The sequence below is a fragment of the Camelus dromedarius genome, chromosome 12, assembly GCF_036321535.1.
Source record: "Camelus dromedarius isolate mCamDro1 chromosome 12, mCamDro1.pat, whole genome shotgun sequence".
Taxonomy (NCBI): domain Eukaryota; kingdom Metazoa; phylum Chordata; class Mammalia; order Artiodactyla; family Camelidae; genus Camelus; species Camelus dromedarius.
The window spans coordinates 10683817-10700780 of record NC_087447.1 but is presented as its reverse complement, the minus strand read 5'-3'; the positions used below and the strand labels follow the sequence as shown (position 1 = coordinate 10700780).

General features: G+C 39.6%; 1 protein-coding gene and 1 pseudogene across 1 annotated transcript in view; both read left to right on the top strand.

Moving 5' to 3' along the window:
- Window positions 1-10999: 10999 nt before the first annotated feature.
- Window positions 11000-11961, top strand: LOC105094955 (olfactory receptor 10V1-like; annotated as a pseudogene).
- Window positions 11962-16289: 4328 nt separating this feature from the next.
- The window catches only part of STX3 (syntaxin 3), a 52880-nt gene continuing 52205 nt past the window's right edge, over window positions 16290-16964 (top strand). The window contains exon 1 of the mRNA XM_064492304.1: window positions 16290-16308. The gene's annotated coding sequence lies outside the window, so the exon portion shown is untranslated. The remainder of the gene's footprint in view (window positions 16309-16964) is intronic.

The window sequence follows — 16964 nt, the reverse complement described above, 5'->3', positions numbered from 1 at the left end:
GTTTCTCTCAATTTAAATTGTAGACAATGTTAATAACAAGGGAGAAAGGGTAGTTAAAAGGTGGTCTTTTAACTAAGTCAATAAACTGTCTTTTTGATTATACAATCTGATTTTAGGAGAATGTACATGTGAAAAAGTGTAGAAATTTGGGGGGAGATGACGATTCTGAGAAAGAAAGATGGTAGAAAGTAGGCTATGTTGGAATTGAAGGATGTGTATTCAGATCCCAGCTTTTTGCTACTTACTAATTTTGTGAACTTGCTAGCTGACTTGTCCTCTTGAAGACCCCATTTGCTCAGAACAACACCTTACTACTTTACAAGGTGATTGTGAGATGCAAATGAAAAAGAGCCACAAGAGAACCTACAGGAATGTCTGGCACATACTAACTGCTCAATAAAGTATAATGATTCATCGATTCCTTCATTATCTACCCTGAGACTGAAAAAGATTTATATTGCTGAGTGGATTGAATGCCTGGCAGGCCTATCCAGTGTCTTCTGGGAGAAATTTTGTCATCACATCTGGCTCTACCATTAGTTTCTTACATCACCGTATATTGCAGAATCCCTCCTTAAGTAGAGTGAAGCATGACCACTGTTTCATCTACTTATAAATTAGTTGTTACCATTAGAAGATAGTTTATATAAGATGTTCTGACTTTAGGTTTATCTACATCGCCTGCTTGACCTCTGTGTTATATCAAATTTGGACTCACCAGAAGGGGAACATAAAATCTTCACTTGGGAGTTTTGACTGTGGGATAAACAGGGAGGAAAGAATAATGTTATAACCATCATTCAGAGGGCACAAACCCTGCTTGGAGCACAGGTATTGGTGGCTTCTGGAGGTACTCATACCAGCTGGAAGATGTAGTCCCGCCTATTCAAGGAAAATGTTCCAACATCAGACTTACCCAGACAAAAGATATATCTGTCCTTACAAGATGTTCTTGAGTCACATTTTCTATAGGACAATGAATTTTATATACAAATTTATGAATTCATAAATATTCATAAAATTAATTCATAAAATGAAATTCAAATTTTACATATGTCTGTATATCTGAAGAGATGATATATTTTGAGGGGACAATTTACATTCTAAAAGAGACTCTAAGAGTATTTTCTGTCAGAAGCATCCGAAAAGAAAGCAAGACAAAGTTGTGTCCCTCTACTGCTAAACTGTGGAATCATCTGAAAGTCAATAATGGTTGCATATAGGCAATCTCACATAATTCTTTTCAACATAATACTTTTACAAGCAGACTTTGAGTATACCAAATGGAAGTATTAAGACACTCAACAAAAAGTTATTATTCTCTTACTGCACAATAATAGGTAACATTTATTGGGTACCATACATTGTGCCCATCATTTTACAAGCATCCTTTCACTTGAGTGATCCCTCAGTCCTAGGCAACAGGTAACTTTATTGTCTATATTTTTTTCAGATGAAGAAATTCAGGCTTAAAGATTTAACCAACTTGCCCAGCTAGTAAGTGGCAAAGTAACACTTACTTCCTAGGTCAGTCTGAAGCAAGTCTGAACTTCCATCATTAAAATAAAGTGTACCTTACCGAGCAATGTGTTGTGTGTAAGGCTGAAAGATGGGTGTCCCAGAAAGACAAAATCCTTTCATTCTTACGTCCTTCATCAACAGACTATTTCACTGAATAGTGTGGTACCACTAGCCTTTCTCAGGTCATTACAAAGTCAGTGCTCAGTGCCCTAATTTGTAATTTCCCTCTCTTTCCTTTTTACTCCTTTTCTTCCTCTCTCACCAACTACTCATTTAATCAATAATAAATCTTTAAAAAATAATTTATTAAGACCCTACTCCATGTAAGGCATAGCTCTAGTTTCTGGGAGAAGAGGAAAAAGTGTAGAGAATGAGAGAGGGTGTCAATGCTCAAAGATCTCAAAACTGATAAGAAATATAGTTTTAATAAGAAGAATACAAGTCAAATTCAACTAAGGGCTGTTATAAAAGGACAGTGTACTAGAAAAGCAAAGGCATATCCTCTCCTTTTGCAATAATGCCTGTTGAAAAATAGCAGGCAATTAGAATTATTTTTTAATGCATACAGGGGAGTCTTAATGAGAAAGAAACTTCTAGCCATTAATTTTATAACAGAAGTAGACTTTTTCTAATTTTTCAACTTCTTTAGTTGGACATTTGTGACGATGGATTTTTTTTTTTTTAAACTGGAGAAATGTTGAAAGGACTATCTCTGTAGTTCAAGGCTAGTTAGGACTGAACTCATTTACTCTGATCTAGAGCATGACCCTTCACCATCTTGGACAGAACCTCCTATTACAGGTCATCGATTTGAAGAGCCTGGACTTCACAGAATGTATTCCTGAGTTCCCCCTTAAAAGATCTAGACAGGACATTGCTTCTGAGTCAAAACTGATCTTTGACTCTTTCTGTTTAAAGCTCCATACTTAGTTTCTGTTCCCTGGCCAATGTCCACCCCAAGGCTTGACCTAGTTACAAGCTAGGGATTTCCTTCCTCTTCCAAAATCTAGAGTCTAGAAGGAGAGTCTTACCTTTTACTGGACTCACGTGGACTGCAAGCCATCATCATTTTACTTGGATCCTTTGCTAAACGCGGAGGACCCCAGTGCTCAGTCCTCAGAGGATCTCCGGGCTGGCATGCTGACAGCTTCTAGATTCACGTATCTCACTGATTCAGGGCACTGTGGTAAAGCACTTCTCAAACTAGACCTGACTCCTTTCTGATCAACTCTTGGACTGAGAGTTTGTGTTCCATCCTGTTTCTTCTTTGAATAAGGTACTGTCCAGCTTTACTTGTCATTCCTCTGTAGCCTGGAACTTACCTTTGAAGTTCCCTTGACATTCAGACTTGAAATTAACACCAAATAATGACATTCATGATAACTAAGCTGGCTAAAGTGTCATCCTTGGTCCCCTGAGATGACTTGGGAAGGTCTGCTTGGGAAGCACGAAGCAACAAGGTTGAATACAGTGTTCCTGAGAGCTAAAATTGCGTCGGGATTACGCCATTGGTCTACCTCCCCTGGGGTTTATATTTTTAGTAACTTGTTGATGAACTTAATGATGAGGTCAGTTGGGGGAAATAAAACTTATTATTTTCATTTGATTTACCTGGAACTCACGTTTTTAGATAAAGAAAATTTCCACATTCAGCATCATTTGCTGTTTGTTTGCTTTTTTTTTTTTTTCCATTTTCTGTAATATCCCCCTCTCTCTCTGCTTCTGGGAAATTAATTCCTCCTGCTTTCTTCTCACATTTTTGATATTCCTTCTTGGTCTACTTTGCTGGCCTCTCTACTTTCCTTAACTCCCGCTCAAGCTGGGTCTTTGGTCCCAGGTCCTCTTTTCTATTTATATTTTTTGGTGGGCAATCCAATTTAGTTGTTTGGATTTAAATACAAACAGCAGGCTGAAAGCTCTCAAATATGTTATTTCCAGCCTAACTGTGTCCCCGAACTCCAGATTTGTATATCCACTGTCTACCTGACATCTCTGTTTGGATTACTAATTAAGTATCTCACATCTAGCAGATCAAAACCAGAATTTTTCTCCCACCATCTACTTGGTGTTATGTATTGGACCATTCAAATCCTGACAGTAGTCTCTTTTTTTTTTCATATTTTTTCATTAAAGTTTATTACAAGATATTGAACATAGTTCCCTGTGCTATACAGGAGAAATTTTTAAAATCTATTTTTACCTTTTTCTCTCTTTTTTTAGATTTGACATATGAGTGATATCATATGGTATTTTGCTTTCTCTTTCTGGCTTACTTCACTTAGAATGACGATCTCTAGGTCCATCCATGTTCATGCAAATGGCATTAAGTAATCTCTTAGTATTATTTGTTGAAATTAATGAAACTAATTCTTTGTTCAATTTCATATAGAACATCTGAAGAGGTGGTTTTCTTTCAGTGTCCCTTGGGAAAATGAGGGACCATCTAGAACTTCTTTTCTTTTTTTTAAAGGTCATTCATGAAATCACAGAATTGGAAGGGATTTTAGAGATTGTCTAGTGGCCATCGTCTTGAATCCCCATATCTCAAAGGGCCTTCAAGAAAATTAATGGAGTTTTCAATGTACTTTTACTATTTCAAAAGCCCTAACTTATATTATATATTTTCTTGGAATAATTTTATACATGTATTATAATTATTACTACTACCACTACTTGGGGTTTTTTTTTTTTCTATTGTTTGTTTAAAAGATAGCATTAGGCAGATAGTAGTTTTCAGAATTTGGAGGTTGGAGGCAATATATAAGAATGGTTAAAAGAGTAGGTCTAATTCAGACAGACTTGGACTCACACCTTGGCTCAGCCACTGACTGTATGTGTGTCCTTGTGTGAGTTAAACTTTCTAAGCCTTGGTTACCTTGTCTGTAAAGTGGCAATGATAGTACTGCTCCCCCCTCGCAAAACAGCTGTGGAGACTGAATGAGATGATGCATCCGCGGTGTTTATCATGTTACCTAACCTTTATTAGCTTTACAATGATTATTGTGGGGTTTATGGAGAAAACATTGTAAAATTTGTATCATACAGAGAATCTTGAGAGCTGCTGACTTTATTCAACCTTACTTCCACTACAGATATTCATTCCCAATATTTTATTTTCAGCTTTGTTGAGGTATAATTGACAAATAAAAATTGTATGTATTTAAGGTGTACAATGGGGTGCTTTGCAATACATACATATATATATATATAATAGTGAAATGATTACCACAATCAAGATAATTGATATATCCTTCACCTCATATAGTTGCTTTCTTTGTTTGTTGAGAATATTTAATATCTACTTGCTTAGAACATTCCAAGCACACAATACGGTTTTATTGACTTTAGTCACCATGTTGTGCATTAGGTCTCTGGAACTTATTTACCTTATAACTGAAATCTTGTACCCCTTGGCCAGCATCTCCCCATTTCCCCTACTCCCTGACACTAGGTAACGAGCCTTCTACTGTCTAAGTTCAACTGGTTTAGCTCCCACACGGATGTGATATCACTATTTGTTTTTCTGTGCCTAGCTTATTTCACTTGGCATAATCTCCTCCAGGTTCTTCCATGTTGTCACAGATGGCAGGATTTCATTCTTCATTAGGCTAATATTCCATTTTATATGTATGTATATACATAAAACTTTCTTATCTTTTGTCCACCGATAGACACTTAAGTTGATTTCATACCTTGGATACTGTGAATAATGCTACAATGAAGATGAGAATGCAGATCTCTCTTTGAGATTCTGATTTCATTTCCTTTGGATATATACCCAGAAATGGGATTGCTGGATCATATAGTGGTTCTATTTTTAATTTTTTTGAGGCATCTCCATGCTGCTTTCCATCATGGCTGCACCAGTTTAAATTCCCACCACCAGTGTACAAAGGCTCCCTTCTCTCCACATCCTTGCCGAGACTTACCTTTGACTTTTTAATAATAGCCGTCCTAACAGGTATGAGGTGTGATATCTCATTGTGGCTTTGATTTGCATTTTCTTGGCGAATAGTGATGTTGAACATGTTTTTATATACTTTTTGGCCATTTGCATGTCTTCTTTGGAGAATTGTCTATTCAGTTTTTTTGCCAATTTAAAATGGGGTTATTTGTATTTTTTGCTTTTGAATTATATGATTTCCTTGCATGTTTTGGATATTATCCCATTATTGCATATATGGTTCGCAAATATTTTTTCCCATTTTGCAGTTGCCTTTTTATTTTTATTTTTTGATTGTTTCCCTTGCTGTGCAGAAACTTTTAACACTTATAATGGAATCCATACATCTAACCATGGTCCTTAAGGTTCTGCATGATTTGCCACTACCTCCTCTCTGGCCCCATCGCCTACTCCTCTCCATCTCTCCATCCACATTGCTCTTCCTGTGATTCACTAAACCTGCCAAATAATCCCTGCCTCAGGACTCTTGCACATGCCGAATTTGTTCCCCTGAGAATGCTCTTTCCATATACATATGTATATACATATACACACATTCTGGAAACCTTGTAAAATTATTTTTACTTTTTATTGTGGTAAGAACACGTTACATGAGATCTAGCTTCTTAGCAAAAAATGTTTTTAATTAAAGTACAGTCAGTTACAGTGTATCAATTTCTGGTGTACAGCATAATGTCCCAGTCATGCATATGTCTAAACATATATTCGTTTTCATATTCTTTTTCATTAAAGGTTATAACAAGATATTGAATACAGTTCCCTGTGCTACACAGAAGAAATATCTTAGCAGATTTTTAAGTGTACCACACAGTGTTGTTAACTACAGGTATGACGTTGTACAGCAGATCTCCAGAACATACTTGCCCCTCCTCTTTTTATTTATGCTTTTCAGACCTCTATTCAAAAGTCATTTTCCCAGAAAGGTCATCCTCCACTCCTTTAAAGTTAGCCACCCCACCCCCTATTACACTATTTTCCACATAGCACTTATCACTACCTAAAATTATATGATTCTATTTATTGTTTTATTCTTTGTCTGTTCTTCCTCACAAGGACGTAAGCATCATCAGGTCTAGGGCTTTTCCTCACTGCTGTCTCCACTCCCTACATCAGTGTCAGCAACACAGAGTAGGTACTCAGTAAATAAATGTTCAGTAAATGAACTCGATGGCGATCCTTGTGAAGGAAGGACATGATGCAGTTAATGTCAGGCTTTGGCACCCCTCAGAGAGGAGAAATTTCAGGAGACTCCAGCAGCCCTGCCTCTCTGGTCCCCAAATGATAGGTGATGCTTCCAAGCTCTGAGGGAAATAAATGCTTAAAGATCACTCTGCTAACTTAGCCTCCTTCTGATTTTCAATGAGCCTGAGGTAAGTTTTGGCTTTTGTTTAGAAAAAGCCTCTCTGTTGAGGGGTTCCCTCCTTTTTTTTTTTCTTCCTATTTTTTTTGTTTAGGCAATTAAACAAATGTATAAAAAGCTGACAGAAAACATGCAAAAATATTCATTTGTCTTAATACATATTTATAACCGTCTATGGTCTTGCTTTGGTCTGGTTATAAAGACGTTTCCTGTTGCTGTGATGGTGGTGGGCAGAGGATTTAGCCTCCTTTGCTTTGCGTATTTTCACATTCCTCTATTTACACTTCCTGTATTTTCCCACTTCTTCTTGATCCTTGGTGAAGACCTTTTAGCACACTGAATTCATACACCAGATGATTTGATTATTCTTGGACAATTAGACATTTTTGTTCCCTGTAGGTTATATAATTTGCTTCTTTCCTTTAGCTACAGAAACAATACAACTAGAAATAGCTTGATAGGAATACTTTCTTCCTCCTTTTGACTTGCTTCTTTAGAATTAATTCCCAGCAGTAGGAATATTAAGTGCCTAATATTTTTTCTTTAAGATTCCCAGCTAGGAGACGATGCCCTGTCTCTTATAGATAGAATGTGGCAAATCATTATTTTCCCACAAGACCATACATATAAAGCTTAAACATGCAAAGGAGACAAATATGAGGACATAATCATGGCAAGCCAGCGCAGAGTAGTGATTAAGAGCGTGAAATCTGCAGTCTTTTGGCCAGAGCTGGAATCTGTGCTTTGGTTTTCTCATCTGTCAAATTAGGGCAATAATAGCTCCTACCTCATAAGTTTATTTTGAGGAGCAAATTAGTTAATTGGCATAAAGTGCTTGGAAAATACCTAAAACCCAATAAATGTTATTATTATTTGTAATGCAGTGGGCATCAAGAAGCACTCAATACACATTAGCTAATATTTTAATTTTATTCTTTCTTCAAGTTTCCCCTGCGGCGACTCAGGATACTTGGCTTTGTCAAGTTAGCTTAATAATTTTCTTAAAAATTGAATTGCATTTACTAAATGGAAACTACGTGTGAGTATGTGTGTAAAGACAAACAAAATATAGACGCTGCCCTCAAAGATGCTAAAAGTGTATTGTGTAGCCAGGGAGATGGCATATACACAAATAACTCAAGAGTGAATAGAGCAGAATGAAAGGAATGTGTTGACTACGAGTGTGAAAGAGCCAGTTTCAAGCTTCCAAATCAGCACTTTCCTTTGAGGTGCGTGGCGCTTCTGGCCACGATGGCTTTGGTTCAGATGCTTCCATAGAATAGTTGGTGCAGGGACTGCGCTGCAGTGGGCATTCAGGGAAAGCAGGCTGGCTGGAAAGACAGACTTCCTTCAGTTCCATTCCAGGAGTGATTGATTATAAGTTACTTGAATGAAGGACTAACTTAGCATTCTTGGAATGACAATTTTCTTACTGAAAATATAGTGATCGAGGGATTAGACAAAGATTTTTCTTAAGAAAAGATTCTGTATAAATTGTTTACTTTGCTCTAAAAATTTGTAAAATATTGTATTCCACAGTTTGAGAGCAACACTGCTTGCTTATATCATGTTATAAGTTTGTACTTTAAAATGGTAAGAATATTGATATTTATTAAAGAATATTAGAACATAGAAACAATCTAAATGTCCATTGACAGATGACTGGATAAAGAAGCTGTGGTATAGTCATACAATGGAATACTACTCAGCCATAAAAAAGAACAAAATAATGCCATTTGCAGCAACATGGATGGACCTGGAGATTGTCATACGAAGTGAAGTAAGCCAGAAAAAGAAAGAAAAAACCATATGATATCACTTATATGTGGAATCTAAAAAAAAAAAAAAAGACAAACCTGTTTACAAAACAGACTCACAGACATAGAAAACAAACTTATGGTTACCAGTGGGGGAAGGGGGTGGGAAGGGATAAATTGGGAGTTCAAGATTTGCAGATACTAAATAATATACATAAAATAGATAAACAAGTTTATACTGTATAGCACAGGGGACTACATTCAATATCTTGTAGTAACTTTTGGTGAAGAAGAATATGAAAACGAATGTATGTATGTTCATGTATGACTGAAGCATTATGCTGTACACCAGAAACTGACACAACATTGTAAACTGACTACATTTCAATAAAAAAATATATACATAAAGAATATTAGAAAATACAGTACAGGGTAAAAAACCTTTCAGGCTCGTCACTCAAAGACAACATTTTCCCTGCAGTATGGTGATTGTAATTTTTTAAACCTCACTTTCTGTTTAGAATTACATCACAAATATTTTCATGTGATTACATTGTCTTTATAAATATAATTTTAAACAATTGCATACTATTTCATTAACTGAATTGAGCATTTTCTACTAAGTCATTATCTTTCATTATTCCCTATTATTTCCCTATTATTCATTATTTCTTTCATTTCCATTCACATTACCTATTAAAATTATGCTGTGATTTTTATGTTGTGTATAAAGATTTCTGTTGTTGTCATTGTCATTCTGTTTTAGACTCATTTCTAATTTTAGACTCCTGAAGTTTACTAACTAAAGTCAAACGCTAATGTTTTACTTGGAAAATTTCAAATGTACACAAATTAAGAGGCTAGTGTAATGAACGCTTATATATGCATTACTCAGCCTGGAAAACTGTCAGTTTTGACAAAATGTGAGCATTGAAAAAGATTATTATTTTCCTACAGCGTTGAGCCTTTCCCCTTTCCTCCAGTGAGCCTGGCGCTGCTCCTTTCTCCACGAATTTGCCAGTGCTGAGGATCATTGTTAAAAATTAAACCAAAAGAAAACACAATGTTAAAACTGGTTCACTTGTTAAACCAAAAAACAATGGTGGTTGAATGTTTCAATTTGCACATTTTTGGCTCCATCCCTCTGTTTAAGACGGAAAGTGTTTTTGTCATGGCCTGGCCTCTCTGAGAATCCCCCCAGGAGATCAACGCAAAAACCCTTCTGCAGGCTGCTACCTTTGGCCATTTGAACGTCATTGAAAAGGTAATCTACAAACACAAGACTCTAGTTGTGTCTACCTTGCAGCAAATTAAAACAACACAATTTAAGGGTCATGTGCATAAGGACTGAGCAGCTTAGACCAAAGCTGGGGTGGCTGAGGTGGGGCAGTGGAGCATGGTTGTTGAGGGATTTCCTGAAGTTATACCTCAGGCAAGTTGTGTTAGTTTCACTTATAAAAATATTTTGTGATAATTGTAGGTCATATCACTAGAATAAGAGATTGCTTATAATTTGTTTCAGCTTTATTGAGGAATAATTGACTTAAGTTGAGGTGCCTTTGCTTTTTTAAGTTTAGGGTCAGAGTAATATGATTTTTAAAGTATTTAAAAGTGGTTAATCTAAAAGTATGATAAATTGGGGAGGGGGAAGGGTGAACCAGATGCGAGGGAATGAAGGCATTATTTAGGGTGAACACGGTAATAATGCAAATGAAGGCGGATATGTGAAAGAAAAGCGAAACAAGAGTAGGGTCGGTATATGGTAGAACAGAACAAAATTGGATAGTTGAAGGTTTAAGAAAAAAAAAAGATGATACCAAAATTGTGAGTTAAGGGAATGGGGCGAATAGCAGTGCATCTGGGCTTCTGGTTTCCACATTTCTAAAGCAGGTAAAGGAAACAACTGTGTTGCCAGCCTTCCAGGTTAGATACGAGAATCATAGGTTCTTTGTACAAATACGTACTTTTAAGGTGTTCTTAGGGGTGATTGGACATTCATAGGAATGAAGAGGTTTGAGAATGGTCAGGTGGGTTTGCTTAAAAAAAAAAGAGAAGTGGCGATCAAGCGAAAAATGAAATTGAAAGGAAACCCATTTGAGAACCTACTGCAGGGCTGGTGTGGGGCTTGGCACTTTCAGACACCAGCTCTCCAAGGTGGGTGTCACCCCCTTCCCACATCTAAGAGGAGAATGCTGACATCTGTACCTTGTCAAAGGTCACACGGCTAGTAGGTTAAGTCATGGGGGAGGAAAGATAATGTTAACCCAACTCCGAAGGAAGCAATAAGGGTAGGGACTCAGCGATTGCAGACTGTTTCTAACACAGCTGGACCTGCGCCAGGCTCAAGGATGCAGGACGGTCACTCTGCCCATGACTTCCTTCCTCGTACCAGCGCTGATGGAAGAGCGAAACCAGACGGGAGTGGTGTGCTTCCACTTCCGCCCCTTCTCAACAGACCCGGCAGTGGCTTCCCTCATATTCGTGGCCTTCTTGCTGCTGTACTTAGGAAGCCTCACTGGAAACATCACCACTGGGCTCACAGTCTGGCGCGATCCCTCCCTCCACACTCCAATGTAATTCTTCCTTTTTGCACTGGCCATGCTGGAGATTGCTACGCCACCAACATTGCTCCCTTGACTCTGGCTGGTGTCCATTCCATGGGGAAGCTGCTTCTCTCTCTCCCTGGCTGTGGGGCTCAGATGTTCTTCTTCATCCTTCTCAGAGGATCTGACTGTGTCTTGCTTGCTGTCATGGCCTATGACAGGTATGTGGCCATCTGTCATCCATTGCATTACAGCCGCATCATGAGCTGGCAGCTCTGTGGGAGGGTGACTTTAGGTTCTTTTGGGCTGGGATTCCTGTTGGCATTGCCTTTGACCATTCTGATCTGCCACCTTCCATTCTGTGGCCACAACGAAATCTACCACTTCTTCTGTGACATGCCTGCAGTTATGCGCCTGGCCTGTGCAGACACTCACGTGCATGAGGCAGCCCTCTATGTCATCGGTGTGGCCGCTGTGGCCATCCCCTTCCTCCTTATCTGCATCTCCTATGGCTGCATCGTGGCCACCATTGTGAGGATGAACTCGGCCTCGGGAAAGCGCCAGGCCTTCTCCACTTGTTCCTCCCACATCATGGTTGTTCTCTTGCAGTATGGGTGTTGCACCCTCACCTACCTTCGCCCCAGCTCCAGCTACTCCCCAGAAGAGGGCCGGGCATTGTCTGTTGTCTACACCTTTTTCTCACCAGTGCTGAACCCTTTGATCTACAGCATAAGGAATCAAGAAGTGACCGATGCAGTGAGGAGACTCATGGCAGGAATGTGCTGGTTCAGGGAACCAGAACTATTCCTTCCTTGAAAAAAATATTCCCAATACCAGAAGTAGGGACCTGATCTGAAGGACAGGATGCTCAAAAGGAAAAAGGGAGGGCATGGAGAAATGACTGTCCCATGGCTGTCTCGCCTGTGAAATGCTAAGTGGTGCTAATTCGTCCACTTTTTAAGTCAGATTCCAAAGATGAAATCCTGGATTGGTCCCTACCTGTGTCACCAGCCTTCTCTCTCATCATAGTGCTTAGAATAAGGACTAGCACGAGGATGTCAGTGAAGAAAAAAATGAGTGAGTGGATGGGTAAGATGATGACGGTGGTTGATACAGTGGATGCCATCCTGTTACCTGTTTTAAGGGCTGTCTACCTGAAGGCATGCAGGCCCAAGGGATTCACACATCCAGGTGTCCTTTGGCTTTTCTCTTTGTCATTTAAAGCCTGTTCAAGCCCCACAGCCTTAAAATCTTGAAATCACTGGCCAGACAATCCGGCGGTGATCTCTCTCTTTTCACGAAATCATACTTCTTGTTACATGACTGAGTTTCATATGTTTTGGTATTGCCTCTGTAATAAGTCTACAAAAGCCCCTTGGAGCAGAAGAAATGGATTCTTTTTTCTTTGTATTTTCTGGCATTCCTGTGTTTGCTGGGCATATAGTAAATACTTAGCCTTAGGCTCAAGACACAAACTCGAGCCCTAATCTTTCCTTTATGTTAAAAAGGGATAATAATAACAGCTGCCTTCCTATGACAAGGGGTTGGAACGACGGTCAAATGAGATGATGGATATGTACAAATGTAATAGCACAGAATAAGCCATGACATATATTTATTTCTTTTAAGTCCTTACTTACTTCCAACTGAACAGCTTTCTTTAAGTTGTTCGAATCCTGCCTTCCAGATGGCCATATTGGCCCTTCCCAAAGAAGTAGTACCAAGTCCAGAGTCCAAGTTCCCACTGCTTGCTTCATGACCAATAAAGAAATTAATCAAGACACGAGGTGTTGGGACAAGGAATAGCAACTTTATTTGGAAAGCCAGCAGACCGAAAAGATGGTGGACTAGTGTCCCAAAGAACCATCTTACTGTAGTTGGTATTCAGGCTTCTTTTATACTAAAAGGAGGGGAGGTAGCTGGTGTCGCAGACTTCTTGGTGCCAGGCAGACCCTGGAGTGGATGTGATAATACTTTGTTCTTGCAACTGTTTATATAGGTCTAGTCATAACGTTCCTGTAAACCTCCAACAAGACAAATATTATTCTGTTCTGTAATTTTTTAATCTCCATAGGAATAAAAAGTGTTACACTTTTCAAGGTCAAACCTGGGAGGCAGAGCTTTGAGGCTGGGCTATCATGTATATTTCAGGCTATAGGTAACATTGTTTTACAAAGTTACAGAGCCAGCATAACTGAGCACAGGCAACAGGACACAAGGGTTAGAGCTAAAAGAATAGATCCAATAGGGAGTCAGGTTTGTTCTCTCTGTTATAGCATTATATACTGACCAGGCAGACCCTTGGACTCTTTAATCAATGGAAATTGATAAGAGGCTAGATGAGAATTTCAGGCAACTCTTTATTTGGGCTTGTGCTGCAGCACTACGGAGTGAAAACAAGTAACGGGTGCCCTTGCTCGTTCCCCGGAAAAGAGCTGCTTGGGTCCTTAAATGCGGTAACAGTGAGGGCAGGTGCATCGGTTGGGCAGGAGCGTAGCTTAGGTGGTCTGCTCACCTCCTTGGTGGTGTTGTGTGCAGGGATCATGCACAGACTGTTTTTGCTCCCAGCATTTCAGAATTGGCACTTGGTTTGTGGTCTTTTTGCATCCTGTTGTTCATAATTGCCCCAACTGTGCCTGCCTGCAGTTATGTTTCATCCCTTACTGTTTCTTTGTATCCTGTTGCTCAAGGAGACGTTTATCCAGGAGCAAGCAGTCAAGTAAAGGGTCCCAGGTCCCAGCCTATCTGAGTAGAGTCAGCTGCTTGTCATCACAGGAGATTGGCTCCTGTGACCCTGGTAGGAGAATCCCAAAGCCGCAACGGGCAATGAGCAGGGCTGTCATGGAGATTGGTGGAGAGGACCAGAAGGAGGATTGAGAGTGCGGAAATACATTTCCAAGATACTATCCTTAAAGGAGAAAAAGAAAATAAATGCATTCTTGTCTTGATGTTGCAAATGCAATAGATGATAAAACCCACTCTGTTCCATAATTGATTGTGCTACATACAAGAAAGAGGAGAACAGGGAAAAACAATATGGGAACCTGATGGCAAGAGTTCTTGGGGCCCTGCCCTTGGCCAGGCAGCAACATTAAGAAGTACAGGGGCATACAGTGTTTTGAATAGTGCTGGTGTGGAGATTCAATAAATATTTTATTGATAACGATATTTGCTGAAATTAACAAGTTACTTCTCTCACTATTTAAAATTGTTCTATTCCCAATATCCTTCCACAAAAGATGTCAAGTGGCTTAAAAATAACGTTAAACACAAAAGTTAAAAGCACATAGTCAAGAAGATTGGGGTTAAGAAAAGATTCAGGCAAAATTATGAAGAACACAGTAGTAAGATTTCTATGCAGAAATGCAAACCATGTGCTTCTCTGCAGTTTGTATTGTGTTCACTAGAGGTATCCAAGCTTCCTAGTAGCCAAGGTACAGAATAAATACAATTAATTTGGAGAATTTCAGAGGTCATGTAATAATTTACAGATATATGGAGAAATCTAACACTTTTGGGGTTAAATCTCTGATGTAAAAGAATCTTTTCTCACCACTTTTCAACAGAGAATACAACATATTTAACAACATACCAACAATTATAATCCTAACACTATCATTTATTGAGCCCTGACTTCAGGTGCTTAGTGAATGTTAACTCACTTGATTCCCACAAAATCTTATGAGGTAGGTACCATTATTATCCCCATTTTACACATCAAGAAGTGAGGCTAAGAGAGGTTAAGTCGTTTTCCCAAGATCACACAGCTAGTAAGTGCTGGCACAGTTTCACTCCACAGCCTGTGACCTTAACCACTATAACACACAGTAAACGTGAAATGAAACTTTAGGGCTACTTCTCAATGTAAGTCGATGGTGTGGCCCTGATGGTCAAGTCACTTCAAGCTGTTCTGGAAGAGATGATCGCAGTCAACAAAAGAATACAGCTCTCCAGTTTTCTGACTCGATTTTAGGGAATAAACCTAAACTGTTGGAGCCTGATTGGCAAGCACGTCTTTCAGGAAGAGACTACACAGTCAGTCATTCAGGGTCTTGATGAACTGAGTGTGTTGTAACAGAAACCAGGCTATGAGAAAGAAAAACACGTGAACAAACTGAAAATGCAGCCGTTAGACCCACACCCTCTTCCTATTACTTAATACAAATCCCTTTAGATACATTTTAAGATTTGATTGTTAACCAGCTAAGTTTGACCTGGGAACTAAAAAAAATTTCAGGAACAAAGAGTAATAACCAAATGATTTAGTGATTTTTTTTTTTTTTTGTAGTGACATTCAGAGCTCGCCACTATAGCTCTTTCCTCTTAGCAAGGAAAACAAAGATCTTTGGGGCCACACAGCAGAAGCTTACTCTTCCTGGAGAGGTGAGATATGGGTCAAGATAAAGGTCAAGGCCTCACCTATGAACAGCAGGATTCGCTGGCCCCCTTTTGCCCACAGAGACACTGCGCTTACCTGCCAGCTATGTCCACTGTGGCTTGCAATTGCATTGGGGAGAACCAGGTTGAATGCTGGGGTCAGCTGTGTAAATGGGCAGGACCCTAGGGGGCCTTGCCAGGACAGAACCCTCCCCCATGTCCTCTGCTTTAGTAGAGGACAGAACCCTCCCCCATGTCCTCTCTGAAGTACCCAGATAACAGTATCTGATGCACATTTCCTGAGTTTGACAGATGCTAAAACCCTCACCAAATGGAAGAAATTAACTGCTTGATGACCGTGAGCATGTTGCTTCATGGCTATGGGAAATTAATAATAATAATAATAATAATAATAATATTATAATAACTCTGTGACATCCTGCTACTTCATTACCAACCAGAGAATTGTGTACGAGCTGATCACATATCTAGGGACTCCTGTCCCTTGCCTTGCCTTTAAAAAGGCTTTGCTGAAATCCACTGGGAAGTTTGGGCTTTGTGGGCATCAACTGTCCCAGAATCCTTGTATGGCACCTTAACATTACATCCTGCACTTTCCTTCACCACAGCCAAGTGTCAATAGCTTGACTTCACTGCTTGGGTGAGCAGACCCAAGTTTTGGTTCCGTAACAGTTGGAAGGACTCTGAGCCAGTGGGGAATGTGGAGAGAGCACCCTGGAAGAAAACGGTGCATTGCTCATTGAAATCGCCTCCCGGCCTCATTGGGTACAGTCACTTTCTCTTCCAAACTCCCTGGAGTCTGATTCTAGAAGGATGACTAGCAGCTGGTGCTACCTGCTAAGGCGTTGTTACTGAACCAGGTCTGCTTGCCTAAAATGCAGCAAGCCAAAACACTGAGACGCCAAGGTTTGCAGCAAAGAGAAGGTTTATTCACAAGGCAGCCAAGTGAGGAGATGGGAAAACTAGCCTCAGATCTGCCTCCCTGAAGGCCAGGGGCTTGAGATACTCATGGGATGCAGAATCTGGGTGGTCTCAGGGATGGGGAAAGGTGACTGCAGGTACAGGAAAACTGAGGTAATTGGTGTTCGGTGCAGGCGCATCTGAGTTACGTGCTTCTTCATGGGCTGTATGTTCAAAAATGGCAGTGCTTAGCAGGATCTGAAGGTGGAGTTTTTGGACCTCTGGCATCAAAAAGTCATTCATCAGACCCCTGTGCAGACCCAGTTTTAGGGTTGGTGGTTCCAAGTAGTCTTAGCTGGCTTGAGCCAGACCAGACACAGGTGACTCCAAGTTCTCGGGCAAACATCTTACTGTTGGGCAAACATCTTATTGTTTAGGCTATGTGAAGCTTGAAAGGTATACGATTTGCAACAAAATAATTAAGGCAAATTAGCTCAGCGAAGGCAAGCTGGGAGTTGGGG